This window comes from Scyliorhinus torazame, chromosome 19, assembly GCF_047496885.1.
Source record: "Scyliorhinus torazame isolate Kashiwa2021f chromosome 19, sScyTor2.1, whole genome shotgun sequence".
Taxonomy (NCBI): Eukaryota; Metazoa; Chordata; class Chondrichthyes; order Carcharhiniformes; family Scyliorhinidae; genus Scyliorhinus; species Scyliorhinus torazame.
The window spans coordinates 40,174,166-40,202,061 of NC_092725.1; the positions used below are offsets into that span (position 1 = coordinate 40,174,166).

Below are 27,896 nucleotides of genomic sequence, written 5' to 3' on the forward strand. Positions count from 1 at the left end.
AAAAGTACTTGGAACTCAATGATAATGGGGAGGTCCAGGTGGGAGTGGTCTGGGAGGCGCTGAAGGCAGTGGTTAGAGGGGAGCTGATATCAATCAGGGCACATAAAGGAAAGCAGGAGAGTAGGGAACGGGAGCGGTTGCTGCAAGAACTTCTGAGGGTGGACAGGCAATATGCGGAGGCACCGGAGGAGGGACTGTACAGGGAAAGGCAAAGGCTACACGTAGAATTTGATTTGCGACAACGGGTACTGCAGAGGCACAGTGGAGGAAGGCACAGGGTGTACAGTACGAATATGGGGAGAAGGCGAGCAGGTTGCTGGCTCACCAATTGAGGAAAAGGGGAGCAGCGAGGGAAATGGGGGGAGTGAGGGATGAGGAGGGAGAGATGGAGCGGGGAGCGGAGAGAGTGAAGGGAGTGTTCAAGGCATTCTATGAAAGATTATATGAAGCTCAGCCCCCGGATGGGAAGGAGAGAATGATGTGTTTTCTGGACCAGCTGGAATTTCCTAAGGTGGAGGAGCAGGAGAGGGTGTGGCTGGGAGCACAGATCGAAATGGAGGAAGTAGTGAAAGGAATTAGGAGCATGCAGGCGGGGAAGGCCCCGGGACCGGATGGATTCCCAGTTGAATTTTACAGGAAATATGTGGACTTGCTTGCCCCGCTACTGATGAGAACCTTTAATGAGGCGAGGGAAAGGGGACAGCTGCCTCCGACTATGTCAGAGGCAACGATATCGCTTCTCCTAAAGAAGGAAAAAGACCCGCTGCAATGCGGGTCCTATAGACCTATTTCCCTCCTAAATGTAGATGCTAAGATTCTGGCCAAGGTAATGGCAATGAGGATAGAGGATTGTGTCCCGGGGGTGGTCCATGAGGACCAAACTGGGTTTGTGAAGGGGAGACAGCTGAATACGAATATACGGAGGCTGCTAGGGGTAATGATGATGCCCCCACCAGAGGGGGAAGCGGAGATAGTGGTTTTTACATAGATTACATAGAACATACAGTGCAGAAGGAGGCCATTCGGCCCATCGAGTCTGCACCGACCCACATTAATCCCTCACTTCCACCTTATCCCCGCAACCCAATAACCCCTCCCAACCCTTATGGACACTACGGGTAATTTAGCATGGCCAATCCACCTAACCTGCACGTCTTTGGACTGTGGGAGGAAACCGGAGCACCCGGAGGAAACCCACGCGGACACGGGGAGAACGTGCAAACTCCGCACAGACAGTGACCCAGCGGGGAATCGAACCTGGGACCCTGGCGCTGTGAAGCCACAGTGCTAATTACTTGTGCTACCGTGCTGCCATTGGTGGCGATGGATGCCGAGAAAGCATTTGATAGAGTGGAGTGGGATTATTTGTGGGAGGTGTTGAGGAGATTTGGCTTTGGAGATGAGTATATTAGATGGGTACAGCTGCTGTATAGGGCCCCGATGGCGAGCGTGGTCACGAATGGACGGGGGTCTGCGTATTTTCGGCTCCATAGAGGGACGAGGCAGGGATGTCCTCTGTCCCCATTATTGTTTGCACTGGCAATTGAGCCCCTGGCAATAGCATTGAGGGGTTCCAGGAAGTGGAGGGGAGTACTCAGGGGAGGAGAAGAACACCGGGTATCTCTGTATGCGGACGATTTGTTGTTGTATGTGGCGGACCCGGCGGAGGGGATGCCAGAGATAATGCGGATACTTGGGGAGTTTGGAGAATTTTCAGGATATAAACTGAACATGGGGAAAAGCAAGTTGCTTGTGGTGCATCCAGGGGAGCAGAGCAGAGAAATAGAGGACTTACCGCTGAGGAAAGTAACAAGGGACTTTCGCTACTTGGGGATCCAGATAGCCAAGAATTGGGGTACATTTCATAGGTTAAATTTAACGCGGTTGGTGGAACAAATGGAGGAGGACTTCAAGAGATGGGACATGGTATCCCTGTCACTGGCAGGGAGGGTGCAGGCGGTTAAAATGGTGGTCCTCCCGAGATTCCTCTTTGTGTTTCAGTGCCTCCCGGTGGTGATCATGAAGGCTTTTTTCAAAAGGATTGAGAAGAGTATCATGAGTTTTGTGTGGGCCGGGAAGACCCCGAGAGTGAGGAAGGGATTTTTGCAGCGTAGTAGGGATAGGGGGGGCTGGCACTACCGAGCCGAAGTGAGTACTACTGGGCCGCCAATATCTCAATGGTATGTAAGTGGATGGGAGAAGAGGAGGGAGCGGCGTGGAAGAGATTGGAGAGGGCGTCCTGCAGGGGGACTAGCCTACAAGCTATGGTGACGGCGCCGTTGCCGTTCTCACCGAAGAAATACACCACAAGCCCAGTGGTGGTGGCTACTCTGAAAATTTGGGGGCAGTGGAACATAGAACATAGAACAATACAGCGCAGTACAGGCCCTTCGGCCCACGATGTTGCACCGAAACAAAAGCCATCTAACCTACACTATACCATTATCATCCATATGTTTATCCAATAAACTTTTAAATGCCCTCAATGTTGGCGAGTTCACTACTGTAGCAGGTAGGGCATTCCACGGCCTCACTACTCTTTGCGTAAAGAGCCTACCCCTGACCTCTGTCCTGTATCTATTACCCTTCAGTTTAAGGCTATGTCCCCTCGTGCTAGCCATTTCCATCCGCGGGAGAAGGCTCTCACTGTCCACCCTATCTAACCCACTGATCATTTTGTATGCCTCTATTAAGTCTCCTCTTAACCTTCTTCTCTCTAACGAAAACAACCTCAAGTCCATCAGCCTTTCCTCATAAGATTTTCCCTCCATACCAGGCAACATCCTGGTAAATCTCCTCTGCACCCGTTCCAAAGCCTCCACGTCCTTCCTATAATGCGGTGACCAGAACTGTACGCAATACTCCAAATGCGGCCGTACCAGAGTTCTGTACAGCTGCAACATGACCTCCTGACTCCGGAACTCAATCCCTCTACCAATAAAGGCCAACACCCCATAGGCCTTCTTCACCACCCTATCAACCTGGGTGGCAACTTTCAGGGATCTATGTACATGGACACCTAGATCCCTCTGCTCATCCACACTTTCAAGAACTTTTCCATTAGCCAAATATTCCACATTCCTGTTTTTCCTTCCAAAGTGAATCACCTCACACTTCTCTACATTAAACTCCATTTGCCACCTCTCAGCCCAGCACTGCAGCTTATCTATATCCCTCTGTAACCTGCTACTTCCTTCCACACTATCGACAACACCACCGACCTTAGTATCGTCTGCAAATTTACTCACCCACCCTTCTGCGCCTTCCTCTAGGTCATTGATAAAAATGACAAACAGCAACGGCCCCAGAACAGATCCTTGTGGTACTCCACTTGTGACAGAACTCCATTCTGAACATTTCCCATCAACCACCACCCTCTGTCTTCTTTCAGCTAGCCAATTTCTGATCCACATCTCTAAATCACCCTCAATCCCCAGCCTCCGTATTTTCTGCAATAGCCTACCGTGGGGAACCTTATCAAACGCTTTGCTGAAATCCATATACACCACATCAACTGCTCTACCCTCGTCTACCTGTTCAGTCACCTTCTCAAAGAACTCGATAAGGTTTGTGAGGCATGACCTACCCTTCACAAGGCCATGCTGACTATCCCTGATCATATTATTCCTATCTAGATGATTATAAATCTTGTCTCTTATAATCCCCTCCAAGACTTTACCCACTACAGACGTGAGGCTCACCGGTCTATAGTTGCCGGGGTTGTCTCTGCTCCCCTTTTTGAACAAAGGGACCACATTTGCTATCCTCCAGTCCTCTGGCACTATTCCTGTATCCAATGATGACATAAAAATCAAAGCCAATGGTCCAGCAATCTCTTCCCTGGCCTCCCAGAGAATCCTAGGATAAATCCCATCAGGTCCCGGGGACTTATCTATTTTCAGCCTGTCCAGAATTGCCAACACCTCTTCCCTACGTACCTCAATGCCATCTAATCTATTTACCTGGAGCTCAGCATTCTCCTCCACAACATTATCTTTTTCCTGAGTGAATACTGACGAAAATTTTTCCTGAGTGAATACTGACGAAAATAGGGGAATAGGGATAGGGGAAAGACGGGAGCCTCGGTGTGGTCCCCGATAAGAAATAACCATAGGTTTGCTCCGGGGAGAATGGATGGGGGATTTGGAACATGGCAAAGAGCAGGAGTAACACATTTGAGAGATCTGTTTGTAGATGGGACGTTTGCAAGTCTGGGAGCGCTGACCGAAAAATATGGGTTGCCCCAAGGGAATGCATTCCGGTATATGCAACTGAGGGCTTTTGCGAGGCAACAGGTGAGGGAATTCCCGCAGCTCCCGACGCAGGAGGTGCAGGACAGAGTGATCTCAAAGACATGGGTGGGGACGGTAAAGTATCAGACATATGTAGGAAATGAGGGACGAGGGGGAGATTATGGTGGATGAGCTGAAAGGGAAATGGGAAGAAGAGCTGGGGGAGGAGATTGAGGAGGGGCTGTGGGCTGAAGCCCTAAGTAGGGTAAACTCATCGTCCTCGTGTGCCAGGCTAATTTAAGGTGTTACACAGGGCGCATATGACTGGAGCACGGCTCAGTAAATTTTTTGGAGTAGAGGATAGGTGTGCGAGATGCTCGAGAAGCCCAGCGAATCACACCCACATGTTCTGGCCATGTCCGGCACTACAGGGGTTTTGGGTGGGGGTGACAAAGGTGCTTTCGAAGGTGGTGGGGGTCCAGGTCGAACCAAGCTGGGGGTTGGCTATATTCGGGGTTGCAGAAGAGCCGGGAGTGCAGGAGGCGAAAGAGGCTGATGTTTTGGCCTTTGCGTCCCTAGTAGCCCGGCGCAGGATACTGTTGATGTGGAAGGAAGCCAAGCCCCCGGGTGTGGAGACCTGGATAAATGACATGGCAGGGTTTATAAAGCTGGAACGGATTAAGTTCGTCCTAAGGGGACCGGCTCAAGGGTTCACCAGGCGGTGGCAACCGTTCGTCGAATACCTCACAGAAAGATAGAGGGAATGGAAAAGAAGACAGCAGAAGCAACCCGGGGGGGAGTGGGGGGGGGGGGGGGGGGGGGGTGGAGATGGAACCAGAAGGATTCTCAGGGATGTTAGTGTATAAGTATAATATGTATAGGTTGTTGTTATAGGTAATTGTATACTGGACTGCTGAATTGTATTTTTGGAGAGTATTTATTTGGGACAAGGGAGTTGCCATTTAGTTTTGTTTTTTAATTTTGATGTTTATATATTATTTATTTCTTGTTTAAAAAACTGGCCATTGTTATTTATATTGTTATATTACTGTGTAAAAGATACACAATGTACTGTTATGGTTGGCCAAAAATTTTGAATAAAATATATTTTTTAAAAAAGCAAAAGGGTAGCCAGGGAAAGGGTTGGCCCACTGAAGGATAGGCAAGGGAATCTATGTGTGGAGCCAGAGGAAATGGGCGAGGTACTAAATGAATACTTTGCATCTGTATTCACCAAAGAGAAGGAATTGGTAGATGTTGAGTCTGGAAAAGGGTGTGTAAGATAGCCTGGGTCACATTGAGGTCCAAACAGACGAGGTGTTGGGCGTCTTAAAAAATATTAAGGTAGATAAGTCCCCAGGGCCTGATGGGATTACCCCAGAATACTGAAGGAGGCTGGAGAGGAAATTGCTGAAGCCTTGACAGAAAACTTTGGATCCTCGCTGTCTTCAGGTAATGTCCCGGAGGACTGGAGAATAGCCAATGTTGTTCCTCTGTTTAAGAAGGGTAGCAAGGATAATCCAGGGAACTACAGGCCGGTGAGCCTTACGTCAGTGATAGGGAAATTACTGGAGAGAATTCTTCGAGACAAGATCTACTCCCATTTGGAAGCAAATGGATGTATTAGTGAGAGGCAGCATGGTTTTGTGAAGGGCAGGTCGTGTCTCACTAACTTGATAGAGTTTTTTGAGGAGGTCACAAAGATGATTGATGCAGGTAGGGCAGTGGATGTTGTCTATATGGACTTCAGTAAGGCCTTTGACAAGGTCCCTCATGGTAGACTAGTACAAAAGGTGAGGTCACACGGGATCAGGGGTGAGCTGGCAAGGCGGATACAGAACGGGCTAGGTCATAGAACAAAGTCTTACAACACCAGGTTAAAGTCCAACAGGTTTGTTTCGATGTCACTAGCTTTCGGAGCGCTGCTCCTTCCTCAGGTGAATGAAGAGGTATGTTCCAGAAAAATATATATAGACAAATTCAAAGAAGCCGTTGAAAGATGCCCTTGTACGAACGGGATATGGCACACATCGATCGACAGTTCCAACGCGCCACAGCGAAAAACCGCACCGACCTCCTCAGAAGACAAACATGGGACACTACCGACAGAATACCCTTCGTCGTCCAGTACTTCCCCGGAGCGGAGAAACTACGTCATCTTCTTCACAGCCTTCAACACGTCATTGATGAAGATGAACATCTTGCCAAGGTCATCCCCACACCCCCACTACTTGCCTTCAAACAACTGCGCAACCTCAAACAAACCATTGTTTGCAGCAAACTACCCAGTCTTCAGAACAGTGACCACGACACCACACACCCATGGCAATCTCTGCAAGACGTGCCAGATCATCGACATGGATACCACCATTACACGTGAGAACATCACCCACCAGGTACGCGGTACATACTCGTGTGACTCGGCCAATGTTGTCTACCTCATACGCTGCAGGAAAGGATGTCCCGAAGCGTGGTACATTGGCGAGACCATGCAGACGCTGCGACAACGAATGAACGGACATCGCGCGACAATCACCAGGCAGGAATGTTCCCTTCCAGTCGGGGAACACTTCAGCAGTCAAGGGCATTCAGCCTCTGATCTCCGGGTAAGCGTTCTCCAAGGCGGCCTTCAGGACGCGCGACAACACAGAATCGCCGAGCAGAAACTTATAGCCAAGTTCCGCACACATGAGTGCGGCCTCAACCGGGACCTGGGATTCAGGTCGCATTACATTCATCCCCACCATCTGGCCTGCGAAATCCTACCAACTGTCCTGGCTTGACACAATTCACACCTCTTTAACCTGGGGTTACCCCATCTCTGGATCTGTAAAGATTTAATCACCTGCTAATGGTCGCATTCCAAGCATTGTCTGGCATCTTTGAATTTGTCTATATATATGTTTCTGGAACATACCTCTTCATTCACCTGAGGAAGGAGCAGCGCTCCGAAAGCTAGTGACATCGAAACAAACCTGTTGGACTTTAACCTGGTGTTGTAAGACTTCGTACTGTGCTCACCCCAGTCCAACGCCGGCATCTCCACATCATACGTCATAGAAGGCAGAGAGTAGCAATGGAAGGATGCTTTTCTAATTGGAGGGCTGTGACCAGTGGTGTTCCACAGGGATCAGTGCTGGGACCTTTGCTGTTTGTAGTACATATAAATGATTTGGAGGAAAATGTAACTGGTCTGATTAGTAAGTTTGCAGACGACACCAAGGTTGGTGGAATTGCGGATAGCGATGATGACTGTCAGAGGATACAGCAGGATTTAGATTGTTTGGAGACTTGGGCGGAGAGATGGCAGTTTAATCCAGACAATTGTGAGGTAATGCATTTTGGAAGGTCTAATGCAGGTTGGGAATATACAGGGAATGGTAGAACCCTCAAGAGTATTGAAAGTCAGAGAGATCTAGGAGTACAGGTCCACAGGTCACTGAAAGGGGCAACACAGGTGGAGAAGGGAGTCAAGAAGGCATACGGCATGTTTGCCTTCATTGGCTGGGGCATTGAGTATAAGAATTGGCAAGTCATGTTGCAGCTGTAAAGAACCTTAGTTAGGCCACACTTGGAGTATAGTGTTCAATTCTGGTCGCCACACTACCAGAAGGATGTAGGAGGCTTTAGAGAGGGTGCAGAAGAGATTTACCAGAATGTTGCCTGGTATGGAGGGCATTAGCTATGAGGAGCGGTTGAATAAACTCGGTTTGTTCTCACTGGAACGAAGGAGGTTGAGGGGCGACCTGATAGAGGTGTACAAAATTATGAGGGGCAGAGACAGAGTGGATAGTCAGAGGCTTTTCCCCGGGGTAGAGGGGTCAATTACTAGGGGGCATAGGTTTAAGGTGAGAGGGGCAAGGTTTAGAGTAGATGTACGAGGCAAGTTTTTTACACAGAGGGTAGTGGGTGCCTGGAACTCACTACCGGAGGAGGTAGTGGAAGCAGGGACGATAGTGACATTTAAGGGGCATCTTGACAAATACATGAATAGGATGGGAATAGAGGGATACGGACCCAGGAAGTGTAGAAGATTGTAGTTTAGTCGGGCAGCATGGTCGGCACGGGCTTGGAGGGCTGAAGGGCCTGTTCCTGTGCTGTACTTTTCTTTGTTCTTTGTTTGTTCTACCCCTGGTGGCGATGCCGACCGCCACTCCAGCAAAATTCGCCGCCGTGCAATCAGAGAGGCGAAGACCATGACATCGGCCTTCCTCCTCTCCATGAGTCCGCCTTCTCTGAAACCCCAAATATGGGCACCAAAGGGTCCGAGCCCTCCTCCTCCTCCACTCCCCTGGCTAAGACTGCGAACACTCCCACCCAAAGTCTTCGCAATTTTTCGCACCCCAAAACATGTACGTGTGATTCACAGGCCCCCCGCCTACACCTCTCACATTCATCTGCTACCCCCTGAAAGAACTCATTCATTCTCACCCATGCCATGCACCCTGTGCACCACCTTAAACTGTATCAGGCTCATCCTTGCACAAGAGGATGTCCCGTTTACACTACGCAGTGCTTCACTCCATACTCCCCAATTGATCTCCGCTCCCAACTCCGCTTCCCATTTCTCCTTGATCTTCACCATCCGATCGCCTCCCTCCTCCCCCAGCCACTTGTATATATCCCCAATTATTCCCTCCCCTTCCACATCTGGAAGCATTAGTCGCTCCAGCAGGGTGTACCCTGACAACCTAGGGAACCCCGTCCAGACCTTTCGGTCAAAGTCCCTAACCTGAAATATCTGAACTCGCTCCCCCTCGGCAGCTCTACCCTCTCCCTCAGCTCCTCCAGACTGGCGAACCCTTCCTCCAAATACAATCCCTCACCTTGACCAGCCCCACTTCCCTCCACCTCCTGTAAACACTATCCATCTGTCATGACTTAGGCCAGGCCTTTGAGATTGGCCAATGAGAATACGAGTTCCCTGATTAAGGGCCCAATCAGGGAACCCCTTTCTGTGTATATAACAGGGAGTGTCAGACCTCTGCACTCCCGGTGTAGACAGCAGACTGAATGGTCATGGTTGTTTAGCTGTTGGGTTTGTTAATAAAAGGAATTCTGGCGACGGGACTTCTGCCTCCGTGGACTTGTTACAGTGGCGACGAGGAAAACGGAACGACCCGATAAACCTGCCCATTAGCAGCCATTGACTGGCTTCGGAAAGTTAGATTCTTTTGACCCTGCAATGGAAGATTGGGCCCAATATTTAGAGCGGATGAAGTACTTCTTTAGAGCAATCGATATAATTTTGGGTGAAAAGCAACGGCTCATTCTGCTGACCGCGTGTGGGCCGGCAGCCTTTGCCATTATGCGCAATCTCACTTTTCCGGAGGCACCGGAAACGAAAACTTTCCAGGAATTGACGGACTTGGTAAAAGAGAACTCTGACTCCAAGGCACCTCTGATCCGGCGAAGGTACCAGTTTTACTCAGCATTCCGAGACACTGGGGAGTCAGTTACAAACTTTTTAACAAGATTAAGGCAATTAGCAGAGACTTGCAAATTTGGCCTGACGCTAAATGAGGTGCTCCGAGACCGGTTGGTGTGTGGAATAAATAATTTAGCAACACTGAAATGTCTGTTAGCAGCTGGCTTTGTCTTTGGAAAAAGCGGCAAGCGGAGCGCATGAGTTACAGGGTACTCCGATGGAGGTAGACGCGCACACCAGTGAAACTGAGTTAAGGGACTACCGCTGGGAATAGGCAACTGCTTAGCCACCCTCAGGAATAGCTCGGATACTGTTATAACCTGCCTGCTTACCATTGGCTGGGGACTAATGACAATCCCACAATCCTGTGGGAGTATGAGCTTCCCCAATGAGGGGGGCGGAGAAATCATTAGCAGACACCCTGTAGAAATAAAGCTGGCCAGTTTGGAACCAGCCAGGAAGGAGTGTGCAGCAAGGGAAGTTGCTGCTGCTGTTGTATATATATGTTATTGTAAATAAATGTTATTTCTTTGTATCCTTAAAACTCGTGCTGGATTCTTCGTGGCCCTCACCAAACTGGCGACGAGGGTTAAAGTGAATAGCTGTCTACACTGCTGAAGCCACCTCCCTGGATTTTTGTTGGATACAGGTTGAAAGTTGTTTTCTATTATACCATGCCTCTGTACGGACGTTTGGATGTTTTTGAAGCTGCGCTGGAAAGCTGGAACCAGTATGCACAATCACCGAAAACAAGCGCCAGGTGGTCATATTGCTCACCGCCTGCGGCCCGCATACGTTTGGGGTGATTAGGAGCCTTACGTACCCAGCTGCGCCGGACACCAAAACGTTTGATGAACTTAATGGGGCAACATTTTAACCCAACCCCGTCCACGATAGTCCAACGTTACCGGTTTAATACCGCTGAGAGGACCCCAGGAGGATCCCTTGCCGACTTTCTATCCAGGCTACGCAGGATTGCAGAGTACTGGGACGATGATGAGACCTTGTCAGAGATGTTACGCAACCGTTTGGTTTGCGGTATTAACAATGCGGCCACCCAGAGAAAGTTGTTAGCTGAGCCAACATTGACTTTTTAACAGGCCATTCAAATAGTATTCTCCCGAGAGAGCGCAGAATGAGGAGTGCAGGAGCTACAGGGAATGGAGGTGCATACCTTGGGGCGCAACCCCTTCCGTCCGAAACGTCCCCCCGCACTCCTGCGGTACCTTGGGTGAGGCGACATCTGGATCGACGCCAGTGGCCATCGGACATTCCTCCCCGAAGGGAGCCTTCTCAGAACCAATGGATGAGGAGCCATGTCCGTGTCAGACTTGTCGGCGCCGACCGCGTCGCAGACGCCGGTTCTGGGGGCGCCAGAGGCGCCGTCATTCCGACCGAAACTGGGACCAGCCCAGGGGCCGTACATTCCATGTGGATGAACCTGCGGCGACTACTCCTGAGGACGTGGAGACGGAGGACGACTGCCTGCAGCTGCATTGTGTGGCAGCTCCCCGTGTGGCCCCCATTAAGGTGACAGTACGGGTCAATGGTCACCCGCTTGAGATGGAGTTGGACACTGGCGCAGCGGTCTCCGTGATCGCCCAGAGGACATTTGACCGCATCAAGCAGGGTATACATTGACCGTCCCACAGGCCAGGTTGGCCACCTACACGGGGGAACCATTGGACATTGCAGGAACTACAATGACCCCTGTTGTTTATGGACACCAGGAGGGGCGTTTCCCACTTATCGTGGTGCGCGGCCATGGGCCGAGCCTGTTGGGTCAGGACTGGTTGCACCATTTGCGGTTGCAGTGGCAGCACATCCTCCAAACAGTTTCTGGAGGGTTGACTGAGGTGCTAGGACGATACCCAGATGTATTCCAGCCTGGTTTGGGGAAAATAAAAGCCTGTATCCAAGTCGAACCAGGAGCCACGCTGCGCTATTTCCGGGCGCGCCCAGTGCCTTACGCCTTGCTCGAGAAGGTAGAAGGGGAGCTCACTCATTTGGAGAGTTTGGGTATTATCAGGCCTGTCCGTTTCGCTGACTGGGCAGCACCAATTGTACCTGTAACGAAGCCAGATGCCACAGTTTGCTTGTGCGGCGACTATAAACTTACAGTGAATACGGCTTCCCGACTCGACCGATATCCTCCAATTCCTCGCATAGAGGATCTCTACGCGAAGCTTGCAGGTGGACTCTCATTCACAAAATTAGATATGAGTCACGCCTCCCTACAGTTGGAGCTGGACCCTGCCTCCTGACCATATGTAACGATTAATACACACCGGGGCCTGTATGAATATACACGTTTGCCCTTTGGAGTATCCTCTGCCTGCGCTATTTTTCAACGCGTTATGGACGGCATTTTGAGAGGTTTACCGTGTGTCGCTGTCTACTTAGATGACATTTTGAACATATGGACGTCGAAGCAGGAACATTTGGAAAATCTGGAGGCTGTCCTTAGACGCTTTCGGAGGCTGGAGTCTGTTTACGTTGCACAAAGTGCGTCTTTCAGGCGAAGGAAGTAGTCTACCTGGGTTATCGGGTGGACCGCGAAGGTTTGCATCCCGTCGCAGAGAAGGCGTGCGCGATTCAACAGGCCCCCGCCCCGACTGACACTTCGCATCTTCGTTCTTTTCTCGGCCTCGTAAACTATTACGGGAAGTTCCTCCCCAATCTGGCAACTACGCTGGCCCCGTTGCACCTTCTGCGAAAGAAAAATCACACCTGGGTTTGGAGTCAGCCGCAAGAAACCGCTTTCCGGCGGGTAAAACAACAATTGTCGTCGTCTGGGTTACTAACCCACTATGATCCTGGAAAGCCTTTGCTCGTCACATGTGATGCATCCCCGTATGGTATTGGGGCCGTCCTGTCCCACAAGATGGATAACAGGGCCGAGCGGCCGATAGCTTTTGAGGCTGCAGCGGACAAAAAGTACGCGCAGATTGAGAAGGAGGGCCTGGCAGTAGTCTTTGCGGTGAAATGCTTCCACCAGTACGTGCATGGCCGCCATTTCACTATCGTGACTGATCATAAGCCTCTGCTGGGACTTTTCAGAGAGGATAAGCCAATACCGCCCATTGCTTCTGCACGGATCGAGCGCTGGGCTTTGTTGCTCGCTGCATACGAGTATTCTCTGGAGCACAAACCAGGAACGCAGACAGCAAATGCTGACGCACTGAGCCGATTGCCTTTATCAACCGGCCCCATGTCGACCCCCATGACAGGTGAGGTGGTTGCAACCCTAAATTTTATGGACACCTTGCCTGTCACGGCATCACAGATCCGTGAGTGGACCCAGATGGAGCCAGTCCTGTCAAAGGTTCGGCACATAGTCCTGTATGGTGGGCAGCATAGACAGCTCCCAGGCGAGTTGCGGGTATCTTCCTCCAAGCTGTCAGAATTCAGCGTGGAAGACGGCATCCTCTTGTGGGGGACGCGTGTGATTGTCCCGGAAAAAGGACAGGAGCTGATACTAAGAGACTTGCACAATGGGCATCCATGTGTGACCAAAATGAAAATGTTGGCCCGGAATTATGTCTGGTGGCCAGGCCTCGACACCGACATTGAGAAGGCGGCCCAAAACTGCTCCATTTGCCAGGAGCATCGGAAGCTTCCGCCGGTTGCGCTCCTACATCACTGGGAATGGCCAGGGCGGCCTTGGGCACGCTCGCATGCGGATTTCGCCGGCCCTTTTCAAGGATCCATGTTCCTTCTATTAATCGATGCCAGTCTAAATGGCTAGAGGTGCATAAGATGGTAGGCACAACGTCCTGCGCAATAATTGAGAAGATGCGTTTGTCTTTCAGTACGCATGGCCTCCCCGAGGTGCTGGTCACGGATAACGGCACTCCATTCACCAGTGAGGAGTTTGCGAGGTTCATGAAGATGAACGGCATAGGCCATATCCGCACTGCCCCTTACCACCCGGCTTCAAATGGGTTGGCGGAGCGCGCAGTGCAGACATTCAAACGAGGCCTAAAGAAGCAGTCTTCCGGATCAATGGACACGAGACTGGCTCGCTTTTTGTTTACGTATAGGACCACCCCCCATGCGGTGACTGGGGTAGCTCCCACAGAACTCCTAATGGGCCAGAAACTTCGCACCAGCCTTAGTATGGTTTTCCCGGACATTGGCGCAAAGGTACGCCGCACACAAGAACGGCAGGGACAGGGATTTTCGCGGCATCGGACGATTCGGCAGTTTGCGACCGGTGACCCAGTGTTCGTTCGGAATTTTGCTGGTGGTGCCCATTGGGTTCCTGGCGTAATCTTTCGCCAAACGGGCCCTATATCTTACCAGGTGCAAGCCCAGGGTCGTCCCCAGCGCAAACATGTAGACCACGTTCGGTCCAGAAGACTATCCCTTCCAAAGATTCCCCGCCGCCGGAGGTAATTTCTACAGCCGCAGAGACCAGGCACAGTGGAGAGTATTCCTCACAATCTTCCTCTGGTGCCGCAATCAAAGTCTGTGCAGGTCGTTACAGAACCACGTGGAGATAGAGACGCCGAGATGACAGAGACAGCAGGCGTCGACTCCAAGATGGAGACACAGGACGACTCAGAGGGGGAATCCTCGGCGGTCAGTGTGGACAGGGGTCACTCTGCACACAGGGTCAGTGTGGACAGGGATCACTCTGTACACAGGGTCAGTGTGGTCAGGGGTCACTCGGTACACAGGGTCAGTGTGGACAGGGGTCACTCGATACACAGGGTCAGTGTGGACAGGGGTCACTCTGTACACAGGGTCTGTGTGGACAGGGGTCACTCTGTACACAGGGTCAGTATGGACAGGGATCATTCTGTACACAGGGTCACGGTGGACAGGGGTCACTCTGTACACGGGGTCAGTGTGGACAGGGGTCACTCTGTACACAGGGTCAGTGTGGACAGGGGTCACTCTGTACACAGGATCAGTGTGGACAGGGGTCACTCTGTACACAGGGTCAGTGTGGACAGGGGTCACTCTGTACACAGGGTCAGTGTGGACAGGGGTCAGTCTGTACCCAGGGTCTGTGTGGACAGGGGTCACTCTGTACACAGGGTCAGTGTGGACAGAGGTCACTCTGTACACAGGGTCAGTGTGGACAGGGAGCACTCTGTACACAGGGTCAGTGGGGACAGGTGTCACTCTGTACACAGGGTCAGTGTGGACAGGGGTCACTCTGTACACAGGATCAGTGTGGACAGGGGTCACTCTGTACACAGGGTCAGTGTGGACAGGGGTCACTCTGTACACAGGGTCAGTGTGGACAGGGGTCAGTCTGTACACAGGGTCAGTGTGGACAGGGGTCACTCTGTACACAGGGTCAGTGTGGACAGAGGTCACTCTGTACACAGGGTCAGTGTGGACAGGGATCACTCTGTACACAGGGTCAGTGGGGACAGGTGTCACACTGTACACAGGGTCAGTGTGGACAGGGGTCACTCTGTACACAGGGTCAGTGTGGACAGAGGTCACTCTGTACACAGGGTCAGTGTGGACAGAGGTCACTCTGTACACAGGGTCAGTGTGGACAGGGATCACTCTGTACACAGGGTCAGTGGGGACAGGTGTCACACTGTACACAGGGTCAGTGTGGACAGGGGTCACTCTGTACACAGGGTCAGTGAGGACAGGGGTCACTCTGTACACGGGGTCAGTGTGGACAGGGATCACTCTGTACACAGGGTCAGTGTGGACAGAGGTCACTCTATACACAGGGTCAGTGTGGACTGGGGTCACACTGTACACAGGGTCAGTGTGGACAGGGGTCACTCTGTACACAGGATTAGTGTGGACAGGGGTCACTCTGTATACAGGGCCGGTGTGGACAGGGGTCACTCTGTACACAGGGTCGATGTGGACAGGGGTCACTCTGTACACAGGGTCAGTGTGGACAGGGGTCACTCTGTACACAGCGTCAGTGTGGACAGGGGTCACTCTGCACACAGGGTCAGTGTGGACAGGGGTCACTCTGTACACAGGGTCAGTGTGGACAGGGGTCACTCTGTACACAGGGTCAGCGTGGACAGGGGTCACTCTGTACACAGGGTCAGTGTGGACAGGGGTCACTCTGTACACAGGGTCAGTGTGGGCAGGGGTCAATCTGTACACAGGGTCAGTGTGGACAGGGGTCACTCTGTACACAGGGTCAGTGTGGACAGGGGTCACTCTGTACACAGGGTCAGTGTGGACAGGTCACTCTGTACACAGGGTCAGTGTGGACAGGGGTCACTCTGTACACAGGGTCAGTGTGGACAGGGGTCACTCTGTACACAGGGTCAGTGTTGACAGGAGTCACTCTGTACACAGGGTCAGTGTGGACAGGGGTCACTCTGTACACAGGGTCAGTGTGGACAGGGGTCACTCTGTACACAGGGTCAGTGTGGACAGTGGTCACTCTGTACACAGGGTCAATGTTGACAGGGGTCACTGTGTATTCAGGGTCTGTACGGTACCTACACTCTCTACACGATCGATTAACTCACTTCTTTCACTGGGAACCTGGTCTGCAGCCGAGATACAAATTTGTCCTAAAATAGAAAAATATAAAAACAATTCAATCAGAATTATTGGGATCGTTCTCTGCGATGTGTGTAACTGTGAAATGGCTCCCCGACGTTCCTGGGATCATCACCACACTGTGTGTCAGGCCACATTAATCCCATGCATGGAGTGTGGGTCAGGTTTTGGACTCATTCCTCATGGCAGACTGTAGAAAAGGTGAAGTCACACGGGATCAGAGGTGAGGTGGTGAGATGGATACTGAACTGGCTCGGTCACAGAAGGCTGAGGGTAGCAGTAGAAGAATGTTTTTCTGAATGGAAGGTTGTCACTAATGGTGTTCCACAGGGATCGGTGCTGGGACCTCTGTTGTTTGAGGACGAAAATGTAGCCGGTCTGATTAGCAGGTTCACGGTGGAGTGGCAGATAGTGCTGAGGATTGTCAGAGGATACAGCAGGATAGTGATAGGTTGGAGATTTGGGCAGAGAAATGGCAAATGGAGTTTAATCCAGACAAATATGAGGTAATGCATTTTGGTAGGTCTAACATAGAAGGGAAATATACCGTAAATGGCAAAACTCTTCGGAATATAGAAAGTCAGAGAGATCTGGGCGTGCGGGTCCACAGATCTTTGAAGGTGGCAACACAAGTGGACAGGGTAGTCAAGAAGTGTACAGAATGCTTGCCTTCATTGGACGGGGCATCGAGTATAAAAACTGGCAAGTCATGCTCCAGGTGTACAGAACCTTGGTAAGGCTGCATTTGGAATACTGTGCACAATTCTGGTCGCCACACTACCAGAAGGATGTGGAGGCTTTGGAGAGGGTGCAGAGGAGGTTTACCAGGATGTTGCCTGGTCTGGAGGGTGTTAGCTATGTGGAGAGGCTGAATAGACTCGGACTGTTTTCGTCAGAAAGACGGAGGTTGAGGGGTGACCTGATAGAGGTCTACAAGAGTAAGAGGGGCATGGATAGAGTGGATGGGCAGGCACTCTTTCCCAGGGTGGAGGGGTCAGTCACCAGGGGGCATAGGTTTAAGGTCCGTGGGGCAAAGTTTAGGTGAGATGTGTGAGGCAGGATTTTTACACAGAGGGTGGTGAGTACCTGGAACACATTGCCAGGGGAGGTTGTGAAAGCAGATACATTAATGGTGTTCAAAAGGCATCTTGACAAACATGGACAGGACGGGTATAGAGGGATACGGCACAAGGAAGTGCTGAGGGTTTTGGCCAAGGTTGGTATCATGGCTGGTACAGGCTCGGAGGGCCGAAGGGCCTGCATTTTCGCAGTTCTTTGATATCCTTTGGTAAAGGACACCACACAGTCAATGTTAACATGGGGCGAAATTATCCCGAAACGGCGCGATGTCCGCCGACTGGCGCATAAAACGGTGCATATCAGACGGGCATCACGCCGCCTCAAAGGTGCGAATGCTCCGCATCTTTGGGGGCCGAGCCCCAACATTCAGGGGCTAGGACGGCGCCGGAGGAATTTCCGCCCCGCCAGCTGGCGGAAACGGCCTTTGTTGTCCCGCCAGCTGGCGCGGAAATGACATCTCCGGGCGGCGCATGCGCGGGAGCGTCAGCTGACAGTGTCCCACGCATGCGCAGAGGAGGGAGTTTCTTCCAACTCCGCCATGGTGGAGACCGTGGCGGAGGTGGAAGGGAAAGAGTGCCCCACAGCACAGGCCCGCCCGCGGAAGGTGGGCCCCGATCGCGGGCCAGGCCACCGTGGGGCACCCCCCGGGGCCAGAACGCCCCGCGCCCCCCCCCCCCAAGGACCCCATGAGCCCGCCCACGCCGCCTAGTCCCGCCGTTCAAAAGGTGGTTTAATCCACGCTGGCGGGACAGGCAATTTATCGGCGGGACCTCGGCCCATCCGGGCCGGACAGTCCAGCGGGGGGGCCCGCCAACCGGCGCGGCCCAATTCCCGCCCCCGCCGAATATCCGGTGCCGGAGACTTCGGCAACCGGTGGGGGCGGGATTCACGCCAGCCCCCGGCGATTCTCCGACCCGGAGGGGGGTCGGAGAATGACGTCCAGGGTGTCAGGCATCAACCCAGGACAGCCAGTAAACACAGTCTAAGAGGACTGGGGCAATGAGGACTAGGGCCAATGGGTACACAGGGATGGTGAGGTCAAGGGTCACTCTGCATACAGGGTTAGTGTGGACAGGGGTCACTCTGTACACAGGGTCAGTGTGGACAGGGGTCACTCAGTAACAGGGTCAGTGTGTGGACAGGGGTCACTCTGTACACAGGGTCAGTGTGGACAGGGGTCACTCTGTACACAGAGTCAGTGTGGAAAGGGGTCACTCTGTACACAGGGTCAGTGTGGACAGGGGTCACTCTGTACACAGGGTCAGTGTGGAAAGGGGTCACTCTGTACACAGGGTCGGTGTGGACAGGGATCACTCTGTACACAGGGTCAGTGGGGACAGGGGTCACTCTGTACACAGGGTCAGTGTGGACAGGTGTCACTCTGTACACAGAGTCAGTGTGGACAGGGGTCACTCTGTACACAGGGTCAGTGTGGACAGGGGTCACTCTGTACACAGAGTCAGTGTGGAAAGGGGTCACTCTGTACACAGGGTCAGTGTGGACAGGGGTCACTCTGTACACAGAGTCAGTGTGGAAAGGGGTCACTCTGTACACAGGGTCAGTGTGGACAGGGGTCACTCTGTACACAGGGTCAGTGTGGACAGGGGTCACTCTGTACACAGGGTCAGTGTGGACAGGTGTCACTCTGTACACAGAGTCAGTGTGGACAGGGGTCACTGTGTATTCAGGGTCTGTACGGTACCTACACTCTCTACACGATCGATTAACTCACTTCTTTCACTGGGAACCTGGTCTGCAGCCGAGATACAAATTTGTCCTAAAATAGAAAAATATAAAAACAATTCAATCAGAATTATTGGGATCGTTCTCTGCGATGTGTGTAACTGTGAAATGGCTCCCCGACGTTCCTGGGATCATCACTACACTGTGTGTCAGGCCACATTAATCCCATGCATGGAGTGTGGGTCAGGTTTAGGACTCATTCCTCATGGCAGACTGTAGAAAAGGTGAAGTCACACAGGATCAGAGGCAAGGTGGTGAGATGGATACTGAACTGGCTCGGTCACAGAAGGCTGAGGGTAGCAGTAGAAGAATGTTTTTCTGAATGGAAGGTTGTCACTAATGGTGTTCCACAGGGATCGGTGCTGGGACCTCTGTTGTTTGAGGACGAAAATGTAGCTGGTCTGATTAGCAGGTTCACGGTGGAGTGGCAGATAGTGCTGAGGATTGTCAGAGGATACAGCAGGATAGAGATAGGTTGGAGACTTGGGCAGAGAAATGGCAAATGGAGTTTAATCCAGACAAATATGAGGTAATGCATTTTGGTAGGTCTAACATAGAAGGGAAATATACCGTAAATGGCAAAACTCTTCGGAATATAGAAAGTCAGAGAGATCTGGGCGTGCGGGTCCACAGATCTTTGAAGGTGGCAACACAAGTGGACAGGGTAGTCAAGAAAGCATACGGAATGCTTGCCTTCATTGGACGGGGCATCGAGTATAAAAACTGGCAAGTCATGCTCCAGGTGTACAGAACCTTGGTAAGGCTGCATTTGGAATACTGTGCACAATTCTGCTCGCCACACTACCAGAAGCATGTGGAGGCTTAGGAGAGGGTGCAGAGGAGGTTTACCAGGATGTTGCCTGGTCTGGAGGGTGTTAGCTACGTGGAGAGGCTGATTGGACTCGGGTTGTTTTCATTAGAAAGACGGAGGTTGAGGGGTGACCTGATAGAGGTCTACAAGAGTATGAGGGTCACGGATAGAGTGGATGGGCAGGCACTCTTTCCCAGGGTGGAGGGGTCAGTCACCAGGGGGCATAGGTTTAAGGTCCGTGCGGCAAAGTTTAGATGAGATGTGTGAGGCAGGATTTTTACACAGAGGGTGGTGAGTACCTGGACCACGTTGCCAGGGGAGGTTGTGAAAGCAGATACATTAATGGTGTTCAAAAGGCATCTTGACAAACATGGACAGGATGGATATAGAGGGATACGGCACAAGGAAGTGCTGAGGGTTTTGGCCAAGGTTGGTATCGTGGCTGGTACAGGCCCGGAGGGCCGAAGGGCCTGCATTGTTCGCAGTTCTTTGATATCCTGTGGTAAAGGACACCACACATTCAATGTTAACAGGGTGTCAGACGTCAACCCAGGACAGCCAGTAAACACAGTCTAAGAGGACTGGGGCAATGAGGACGAGGGCCAATGGGTACACAGGGATGGTGAGGTCAAGGGTCACTCTGCATACAGGGTTAGTGTGACTAGTCACCCATACACAGGGTCAGTGTGGACAGGGGTCACTCTGTACACAGAGTCAGTGTGGACAGGGGTCACTCTGTACACAGGGTCAGTGTGGACAGGGGTCACTCTGTACACAGGGTCAGTGTGGACAGGGGTCACTCTGCGCACAGGGTCAGTGTGGACAGGGGTCACACGGTACACGGGGTCAGTGTGGACAGGGGTCACCCTGTACACAGGGTCAGTGTGGACAGGGGTCACTCTGTACACAGGGTCAGTGTGGACAGGGGTCACTCTGTACACAGGGTCAGTGTGGACAGTGGTCACCCTGTACACAGGGTCAGTGTGGACTGGGGTCACACTGTACACAGGGTCAGTGTGGACAGAGGTCACTCTGTACACAGGGTTAGTGTGGACAGGCGTCACTCGGTACACAGGGTCTGTGTGGACAGGGGTCATTCTGTACACGGTGTCAGTGTGGACAGGGGTCACTCTGTCCACAGGGTCAGTGTGGACAGGGGTCATTCGGTACACGGGGTCAGTGTTGACAGGGGTCACTCTGTCCACAGGGTCAGTGTGGACAGGGGTCACTCTGTACACAGGGTCAGTGTGGACAGGGGTCACTCTGTACACAGGGTCAGTGTGGACAGGGGTCACTCTGTCCACAGGGTCAGTGTGGACAGGGGTCACTCTGTACACAGGGTCAGTGTGGACAGGGGTCACTCTGTCCATAGGGTCAGCGTGGACAGGGGTCACTCTGTACACAGGGTCAGTGTGGACAGGGGTCACTCTGTACACAGGGTCAGTGTGGACAGGGGTCACTTTGTACACAGGGTCAGTGTGGACAGGGGTCACTCTGTACACAGGGTCAGTGTGGACAGGGGTCACTCTGTACACAGGGTCAGTGTGGACAGGGGTCACTCTGTAAATAGGATGTGTGGACAGGGGTCACTCTGTACACAGTGTCAGTGTGGATAGGGGTCACTCAGTACACAGGGTCAGTGTGGACAGGGGTCACTCTGTACACAGGGTTAGTGTGGACAGGGGTCACTGTGTACACGGGGTCAGTGTGGACAGGGGTCACTCTGTACACAGGGTCGGTGTGGACAGGGGTCACACTGTACACAGGGTCAGTGTGGACAGGGGTCACTGTACACAGGGTCAGTGTGGACAGGGGTCACTTTGTGCACAGCGTCAGTGTGGACAGGGGTCACTCTGTACACAGAGTCAGTGTGGACAGGGGTCACTCTGTACACAGGGTCAGTGTGGACAGGGGTCACTCTGCACACAGAGTCAGTGTGGACTAGGTCACTCTGTACACAGAGTCAGTGTGGACAGGGGTCACTGTGTACACAGGGTCAGTGTGGACAGGGGTCACTCTGTACACAGGGTCAGTGTGGACAGGGGTCACTCTGTACACAGGGTCAGTGTGGACAGGGGTCACTCTGTACACAGGGTCAGTGTGGACAGGGGCACTCTGTACACAGGGTCAGTGTGGACAGGGGTCACTCTGTACCCAGAGTCAGTGTGGACAGGGGTCACTCTGGACACAGGGTCATTGTGGACAGGGGTCACATTGTACACAGGGTCAGTGTGGACAGAAGTCACTCTGTACACAGGGTCAGTGTGGACAGAAGTCACACTGTACACAGAGTCAGTGTGGACAGGGGTCACTCTGCACACAGGGTCAGTGTGGACAGGGGTCACTCTGTACACAGGGTCAGTGTGGGCAGGGGTCACTCTGTACACAGAGTGAGTGTGGACAGGGGTCACTCTGTATACGGGCTCAGTTTGGACAGAAGTCACTCTGTACACAAGGTCAGTGTGGACAGGGGTCACTCTGTACACAGAGTCAGTGTGGACAGGGGTCAGTCTGTACACAGAGTCAGTGTGGACAGGGGTCACTCTGTACACAGAGTCAGTGTGGACAGGGGTCACTCTGTACACAGAATCAGTGTGGACAGGGGTCACTCTGTACACAGGGTCAGTGTGGACAGGTGTCACTCTGTACACAGGGTCAGTGTGGACAGGTGTCACTCTGTACACAGGGTCAGTGTGGACAGGTGTCACTCTGTACACAGAGTCAGTGTGGACAGGGGTCACTCTGTACACAAAGTCAGTGTTGACAGGGGTCATTCAGTACACAGGGTCAGTGTGGACAGGGGTCACTCTGTACACAGGGTCAGTGTGGACAGCGGTCACTCTGTACACAGGGTCAGTGTGGACAGAGGTCACACTGTACACAGATTCAATGTGGACTGGGGTCACTCTGTACACAGGGTCAGTGTGGACAGGGGTCACTCTGTACACAGAGTCAGTGTGGACAGGGGTCACTCTGTATACGGGGTCAGTGTGGACAGGGGTCACTCTGTACACAGAGTCAGTGTGGACAGGGGTCACTCTGTACACAGCGTCAGTGTGGATAGGGGTCACTCTGTAAACAGGGTCAGTGTGGACAGGGGTCACTCTGTACACAGGGTCAGTGTGGACAGGGGTCACTCTGTACACAGGGTCAGTGTGGACAGAAGTCACTCTGTAAACAGGGTCAGTGTGGACAGAGGTCACACTGTACACAGGGTCAGTGTGGACAGGGGTCACTCTGTAAACAGGGTCAGTGTGGACAGGGGTCACTCTGTACACAGGGTCAGTGTGGACAGGGGTCACTCTCTACACAGGATCAGTGTCGACAGGGGTCACTCTGCACACAGGGGCAGCGTGGACAGAAGTCACTTTGTACACTGAGTCAGTGTGGACAGAGGTCACTCTGTACACAGAGTCATTGTGGACAGAGGTCACTCTGTACACAGGGTCAGTGTGGACAGGGGTCACTCTGTACACAGGGTCAGTGTGGACAGGGGTCACTCTGTACATAGAGTCAGTGTGGAAAGGGGTCACTCTGTACACAGGGTCAGTGTGGACAGGGGTCACTCTGTACACAAGGTCAGTGTGGACAGGGGTCACTCTGTACACAGGGTCAGTGTGGATAGCTGAGACTCTGTACACAGGGTCAGTGTGGAGAGGAGTCACTCTGTACACAGGGTCAGCGTGAACAGATGTCACTCTGTACACAGAGTCAGTGTGGACAGAGGTCACTCTGTACACAGAGTCAGTGTGGACAGGGGTCACTCTGTACAAAGGGTCAGTGTGGACAGGGGTCACTCTGTACACAGGGTCAGCGTGGACAGGGGTCACTCTGTACACAGAGTCAGTGTGGACAGGGGTCACTCTGTACACAGGGTCAGTGTGGACAGGGGTCACTCTGTACACAGGGTCAGTGTGGACAGAGGTCACTCTGTACACAGAGTCAGTGTGGACAGGGGTCACTCTGTACACAGGGTCAGTGTGGACAGGGGTCACTCTGTACACAGAGGCAACGTGGACAGAAGTCACTCTGTACACAGTGTCAGGGTGGTCAGGGATCACTCTGTACACAGGGTCAGTATGGACAGGGGTCACTCTGTACACAGGGTCAGTGTGGACAGGGGTCACTCTCTACACAGGGTCAGTGTGGACAGGGGTCACTCTGTACACAGGGTCAGTGTGGACAGGGGTCACTCTGTACACAGGGTCAGTGTGGGCAGGGGTCACTCTGTACACAGAGTCAGTGTGGACAGGGGTCAGTCTGTACAGAGAGTGAGTGTGGACAGGGGTCACTCTGTACACAGGGTCAGTGTGGACAGGGGTCACTCTGTACACAGAGTCAGTGTGGACAGGGGTCAGTCTGTTCACAGAGTCAGTGTGGACAGGGGTCACTCTGTACACAGAGTCAGTGTGGACAGGGGTCACTCTGTACACAGAGTCAGTGTGGACAGGGGTCACTCTGTACACAGAATCAGTGTGGACAGGGGTCACTCTGTACACAGGGTCAGTGTGGAAAGGGGTCACTCTGTACACAGGGTCAGTGTGGACAGGGGTCACTCTGTACACAGAATCAGTGTGGACAGGGGTCACTCTGTACACAGGGTCAGTGTGGACAGGGGTCACTCTGTACACAGGGTCAGTGTGGACAGGGGTCACTCTGTACACAGGGTCAGTGTGGACAGGTGTCACTCTGTACACAGGGTCAGTGTGGACAGGTGTCACTCTGTACACAGAGTCAGTGTGGACAGGGGTCACTCTGTACACAAAGTCAGTGTTGACAGGGGTCACTCAGTACACAGGGTCAGTGTGGACAGGGGTCACTCTGTACACAGGGTCAGTGTGGACAGAGGTCACTCTGTACACAGGGTCAGTGTGGACAGGGGTCACGCTGTACACAGAGTCAGTGTGGACAGGGGTCACTCTGTACACAGGGTCAGTGTGGACAGCGGTCACTCTGTACACAGGGTCAGTGTGGACAGAGGTCACACTGTACATAGATTCAGTGTGGACTGGGGTCACTCTGTACACAGGGTCAGTGTGGACAGGGGTCACTCTGTACACAGGGTCAGTGTGGACAGAGGTCACACTGTACACAGATTCAGTGTGGACTGGGGTCACTCTGTAGACAGGGTCAGTGTGGACAGGGGTCAATCTGTACACAGAGTCAGTGTGAACAGGGGTCACTCTGTATACGGGGTCAGTGTGGACAGGGGTCACTCTGTACACAGAGTCAGTGTGGACAGGGGTCACTCTGTACACAGGGTCAGTGTGGACAGGGGTCACTCTGTACACAGAGGCAACGTGGACAGAAGTCACTCTGTACACAGTGTCAGGGTGGTCAGGGATCACTCTTTACACAGGGTCAGTATGGACAGGGTTCACTCTGTACACAGGGTCAGTATGGACAGGGGTCACTCTGTACACAGGGTCAGTGTGGACAGGGGTCACTCTCTACACAGGGTCAGTGTGGACAGGGGTCACTCTGTACACAGGGTCAGTGTGGACAGGGGTCACTCTGTACACAGGGTCAGTGTGGGCAGGGGTCACTCTGTACACAGAGTCAGTGTGGACAGGGGTCAGTCTGTACAGAGAGTCAGTGTGGACAGGGGTCACTCTGTACACAGAATCAGTGTGGACAGGGGTCACTCTGTACACAGGGTCAGTGTCGACAGGGGTCACTCTGTACACAGGGTCAGTGTGGACAGGGGTCACTCTGTACACAGGGTCAGTGTGGACAGGTGTCACTCTGTACACAGGGTCAGTGTGGACAGGTGTCACTCTGTACACAGAGTCAGTGTGGACAGGGGTCACTCTGTACACAGGGTCAGTGTGGACAGGGGTCACTCTGTACACAGGGTCAGTGTGGACAGGGGTCACTCTGTCCACAGGGTCAGTGTGGACAGGGGTCACTCTGTACACAGGGTCAGTGTGGACAGGGGTCACTCTGTCCATAGGGTCAGCGTGGACAGGGGTCACTCTGTACACAGGGTCAGTGTGGACAGGGGTCACTCTGTACACAGGGTCAGTGTGGACAGGGGTCACTCTGTACACAGGGTCAGTGTGGACAGGGGTCACTCTGTACACAGGGTCAGTGTGGACAGGGGTCACTCTGTACACAGGGTCAGTGTGGACAGGGGTCACTCTGTAAATAGGATGTGTGGACAGGGGTCACTCTGTACACAGTGTCAGTGTGGATAGGGGTCACTCAGTACACAGGGTCAGTGTGGACAGGTGTCACTCTGTACACAGAGTCAGTGTGGACAGGGGTCACTCTGTACACAGGGTCAGTGTGGACAGGGGTCACTCTGTACACAGGGTCAGTGTGGACAGGGGTCACTCTGTCCACAGGGTCAGTGTGGACAGGGGTCACTCTGTACACAGGGTCAGTGTGGACAGGGGTCACTCTGTCCATAGGGTCAGCGTGGACAGGGGTCACTCTGTACACAGGGTCAGTGTGGACAGGGGTCACTCTGTACACAGGGTCAGTGTGGACAGGGGTCACTCTGTACACAGGGTCAGTGTGGACAGGGGTCACTCTGTACACAGGGTCAGTGTGGACAGGGGTCACTCTGTACACAGGGTCAGTGTGGACAGGGGTCACTCTGTAAATAGGATGTGTGGACAGGGGTCACTCTGTACACAGTGTCAGTGTGGATAGGGGTCACTCAGTACACAGGGTCAGTGTGGACAGGGGTCACTCTGTACACAGGGTTAGTGTGGACAGGGGTCACTGTGTACACGGGGTCAGTGTGGACAGGGGTCACTCTGTACACAGGGTCGGTGTGGACAGGGGTCACACTGTACACAGGGTCAGTGTGGACAGGGGTCACTGTACACAGGGTCAGTGTGGACAGGGGTCACTTTGTGCACAGCGTCAGTGTGGACAGGGGTCACTCTGTACACAGAGTCAGTGTGGACAGGGGTCACTCTGTACACAGGGTCAGTGTGGACAGGGGTCACTCTGCACACAGAGTCAGTGTGGACTAGGTCACTCTGTACACAGAGTCAGTGTGGACAGGGGTCACTGTGTACACAGGGTCAGTGTGGACAGGGGTCACTCTGTACACAGGGTCAGTGTGGACAGGGGTCACTCTGTACACAGGGTCAGTGTGGACAGGGGTCACTCTGTACACAGGGTCAGTGTGGACAGGGGCACTCTGTACACAGGGTCAGTGTGGACAGGGGTCACTCTGTACCCAGAGTCAGTGTGGACAGGGGTCACTCTGGACACAGGGTCATTGTGGACAGGGGTCACATTGTACACAGGGTCAGTGTGGACAGAAGTCACTCTGTACACAGGGTCAGTGTGGACAGAAGTCACACTGTACACAGAGTCAGTGTGGACAGGGGTCACTCTGCACACAGGGTCAGTGTGGACAGGGGTCACTCTGTACACAGGGTCAGTGTGGGCAGGGGTCACTCTGTACACAGAGTGAGTGTGGACAGGGGTCACTCTGTATACGGGCTCAGTTTGGACAGAAGTCACTCTGTACACAAGGTCAGTGTGGACAGGGGTCACTCTGTACACAGAGTCAGTGTGGACAGGGGTCAGTCTGTACACAGAGTCAGTGTGGACAGGGGTCACTCTGTACACAGAGTCAGTGTGGACAGGGGTCACTCTGTACACAGAATCAGTGTGGACAGGGGTCACTCTGTACACAGGGTCAGTGTGGACAGGTGTCACTCTGTACACAGGGTCAGTGTGGACAGGTGTCACTCTGTACACAGGGTCAGTGTGGACAGGTGTCACTCTGTACACAGAGTCAGTGTGGACAGGGGTCACTCTGTACACAAAGTCAGTGTTGACAGGGGTCATTCAGTACACAGGGTCAGTGTGGACAGGGGTCACTCTGTACACAGGGTCAGTGTGGACAGCGGTCACTCTGTACACAGGGTCAGTGTGGACAGAGGTCACACTGTACACAGATTCAATGTGGACTGGGGTCACTCTGTACACAGGGTCAGTGTGGACAGGGGTCACTCTGTACACAGAGTCAGTGTGGACAGGGGTCACTCTGTATACGGGGTCAGTGTGGACAGGGGTCACTCTGTACACAGAGTCAGTGTGGACAGGGGTCACTCTGTACACAGCGTCA

At 52.8% G+C, this 27,896-nt stretch overlaps 1 protein-coding gene across 3 annotated transcripts in view; it reads right to left on the reverse strand.

Annotated features, from left to right (window-relative positions):
- Positions 1 to 27,896, reverse strand: part of LOC140396095 (protein-methionine sulfoxide oxidase mical3a-like) — a 1,213,674-nt gene that overhangs the window by 458,129 nt on the left and 727,649 nt on the right. The gene's annotated exons all lie outside the window — the stretch shown is intronic.